Genomic DNA, 4019 nt, shown 5'->3' on the forward strand with positions numbered 1-4019 from the left:
TGGTCCAGCAGCTGCCCCCACCTGCATCTAAGAGGGTCAGGTCCACCAGGACTTGCCCAAGACATCCAAGTGTGGATTTTTCAAGAGAAAACAAATTTTATTTTTGGTGGTTTTTTCCGTTTTCCTCAGCACTTAAAACCTTATGAGCGTTGGCGTCTTTTTACATTTTACAAGGAACCCAGCTTGAAGTCTTGCTTAGAAAGGCTGAGCGCAATGTGGATTTTATTATTGTTAGTCAGGAGTTTCGATTAGTAATTTCAATTTAGAAGTGGAGAAGCAAAAGTTAGTCCTTGACTATTTAAAAAAAAAAAAAAGAGCAAGCTCACTAAGTTTAAATGCTGGTTGTCCTGGTAGGGGGACATACAAGTTTATAAGATTAATGAAATCTTTTATTTAAACCAACGAGTGTGCACGTGTCGGCGTTTAAACAAACAGCTTCGAGTGCTGTTTGTCCGTAACTGAAAGATCTGAGCACTCTCTTTTCTGGTCCTGGGGGGGAAAAATCCCAAACCTCAACTTTTTCTTAGCAGGTGTAGAACTGCCACGTTATGTGGCTGCTGTGGCTGAGGGACTTGTCTTCTTGCTTTTATTGAGAGGATCCTACCGAGGGAGCGGTGCTGCGATCCCAGCTCGGTGTTTAAAAACTGTCGGAGTGGCTGCAGGAGTTGACTCGGTGGCGCTCAAGCAGCCCCAGCTTGGGGTGTCTGAGGTACGGGCGGCCGCGGGTACAGAGAGGAGGAGGGCACAGCCAGGGCTCCCGGTGGGATTTACGCTTTATTCCAGAATTAAAAGTCATTTTTTTGGCTTCACTTGGGCAGAGCCAGAGTTCAAAAGCTGCAGGTGATGGGAGGGACGCGGGACGCTCGAGGTGATGCTTCGGCAGTGGGGCAGACGGAGCTCGGGCTCTGCTTCTAGGCTTAACTCAGCCGGTTTTTTTCCTCCTATTTTAGTTCTACATGTTGAAGTTCTTTCAACAGGCTGTTGGTTTGCAGTTACATTCACGTTTGATAGAAATTTCACTTGAGTTACCGGGTTTTGGCTCTCTCTGCCTGGGATAGCTGCTCTTGCCAGGGTACTTTTTGGGTCGGCTTTGTTTGCTCTCTGATCCTTTCCCCACGACTTATTTTTAGTAGCGCTTAGCAAATGATTAAAAATCACTGCACGGCGTTTGACTTGAGAGATCCTTCCAGTTTCTTCTGGAAATTTGTGGGCTATATCTTCGATGCTCAGCTGGCAGGAGATTAGCCGGTCGGTATTTTAGCAGTTAAGCTGAAATGCTTGAGCAAGAGGATGAAACCGCGGTGTGATACAGCGGAGTCCTGAAAGCTTAACCGGGTCTCGCTTGCTGCTAATTGTAATTGCAATTCAAAGGCTTAAAGCAATGTTTACCTGAGAGAAAGATGGGGAAAAATAAAAATCCGCTTTTTGCAGGATCCTTCATTCCAAGTTGCAGTTTCTAGCTGTGTGCTCATAGTTTTTGTATTCTTTTTTCCTGCTCAGAACAGCATTGACAGCCGGAGCTGTGTGTGTTCCAGGAGCATATGTACTAAGTGAGCAGAAAATTGGACTTCTCAGCCTGATTTTTTATTTTTTGTCTTTTAAAAACCTTGCTAAAAGCTGACTGTAATAACCGTAGGTGCCGCAAGCTTTCATTGATGGGGAAAACAATCTGCAATTTTGCTGGGCTAAAAAACAGTTTTACCTGTGTGCTCCCCTGCGCCGCCCTGACCAGCTTTTGAGAATTCACCGCTTCATCCTCATCAAATATCTCCCAAGAGAGAGGGGTGTAACTGCTCCTGTGGGTTGAGGAACACAGACCAAAACTACAAGCTCCAAACTTCTGATTCTTTCTCCCAGCTGGGCTCCAAGTCTATACTGGCCCACAGGGATGTGCTTTGACTTCCTTGTACTCTCCCCAGGTGAAAATATTCAACGCCCCTTCACTTCAGGTAGAGTAATTGGTATTAAAAACTGACAAATTGCTGTCACAGCGTAGTGATGCCCAGTGCACCTAAATGACAGTAAAGGTGACCGTCTCGTGAATTGGGTGTCGCAAACGATGCAGGTGGGAGAGCAGCTGGACGGAGGAGAAAGGTTGAGGGTCTGCCGCACGTTTTTCCTTTCGCTTGGAATTTAAAAAATAAAAATAAACGAAACAGAAAAAAAAAACCAACCAAAATTTCACCTCTTAGGAGGTTCCGTCTACTGGAATTGCTTGGGATAAGGACACACTCCTGTAGCTTTTTCTGACACCTGAACAGAAGATGATGCAGGGTCGTGTTATCTGAAGTAAATTGCGTTGACGTTTTTAGCGAGTGTCATTTTATGCCACATGCGAAGTAGTAATAGTAGACATTGAAAAGCAGATTTACTTTGCAGTGGTGTGGTATCACAGCAGGGTCAAATTGCTGTAGTTAAGGCTGTGTCAGCAATTGTGGCGCTCTGTGGTGTGAAGCTGTGCTTCGGAAGGCTTTTGATCTGTGTTTTTCGATGATCTGGTGCAGTATTATACATATTTAACAGGTGGGTCAGTATTACTTCCATTGACGAGTGATGTGAGGTGTGATTTTTAGTGATTTTTTTAAATGCAAGCAATCTTAAGGTTTGTGGGAGCTTGCTTGTTTGTCTTACAAGAAACTTCCAATTATTTTTTTTTAACTTTTTCCTTTTTCCATCAGAGTAATATTTCATTTTAGGGTGACTTGCATTTCACGTATTCCAGTTTGGGGGTGTCAGCCCAGTGGTGCCGGGCAGCGAGGCGCTGCTGGAGGGGGCTGGGTTTTGTCTGGCGTGTGAAACGGGTGCCCCAGTGCCCCCCAAACTACTTCTGGGAAGAACCAGTTCAGCGCCGCGCTCTGATTGAATTCAGATATTCCACTGTTTTTCCAGCTTCAAATGTCTGTGCATTTATTGTCTTGAAAGTGCTGGCACTTCACCTTGTAAGTAATGGCTTTTAGGGTGAGAATCTCATTATAAACGTTTGCACTTGCCTCCGTTTTTGGAATGGAGGGGAAGAAAGTTGCCTTTTGAATGGTTTTATAATGGCTGTGATTGTTTCAGCTGTTATAAATCAATCACGCTTGTTTCTCCCGTGGAACTATGGCGCTCGCATGCGAAAGCTGCCGCCTTCTTCGCGGGGTTTGGAGTCCTCCTTGAGTATTTATCAAGACACGAACCCTCCCGCAGCAAAGCTGTGGCTCCTGGTACCACCTGGGCTGGGAGAGGCAGCGAGAAAGCTTGGAAATGCGGTAACCTGAAAGAGGAGCCCGGCGTTTTTGTGTCAGGGTTCGTTCTTCTGGATTATTTAGAACGCCAGCCCTCACTAAAATTCCTCTCCTTGGCTTGCTAAGACCCGAATTTGGGGTTATATGAGGCTGAAAAGAAGCTCCTGGCTGCAGCACCCTCGGCTACTGCCCCGGGGAGCTCCGGAGCCTTGACCTGGGCTTGGCAGGGAACTGAAGGAGACGCGATTTTAGTCGCTGGTAGGCTCTGAACTCCCCTAAACATCACTCTGCTGCTTTTTTGTCCTCTTCCTCTGACCTGCTGGGATAATGGTTGGTTGGTTTTTAAACGGGTGGTTAACTCTCGGCGGGTTAGGAATCGGCAGCTCGAGTTTTGCTTCAGTGCTGCCGCGAATTTGCTCGGCGACCGTAAGCGAGTCACCAGCTCGTCCCTGAGCACCAGCCGGACCCAAAGATGTAAAAACCCCACGCTCAGTCGGTTGGGATCTCTGGCCCACAGGGCTGGGGCAGCCTGGCCTGGGCACTGATGCGATGGCTTTAACCTTCCAGGCAAGCAAGAAGTCTGCAAAGCTCTTCTCTCTGTATTATGTTCCCTTTTGGTAATAGGAAACTGAAGCCATGATGTTGATTTTAATGTGGAAATCAAGCATTATATATTTTTTCAATTTGTATCTTCTTGCGCTTGATCTGCCCGTGAGTTGCAAGTCTTGAGCAAGGCTGGCACAGCAGATGGTTTCAGACACAAGACTTTGCCCGGCCCTGGAGGCTGTGCTGCAC

Source organism: Apaloderma vittatum, unplaced genomic scaffold, assembly GCF_000703405.1.
Source record: "Apaloderma vittatum isolate BGI_N311 unplaced genomic scaffold, ASM70340v1 scaffold25056, whole genome shotgun sequence".
NCBI lineage: Eukaryota > Metazoa > Chordata > Aves > Trogoniformes > Trogonidae > Apaloderma > Apaloderma vittatum.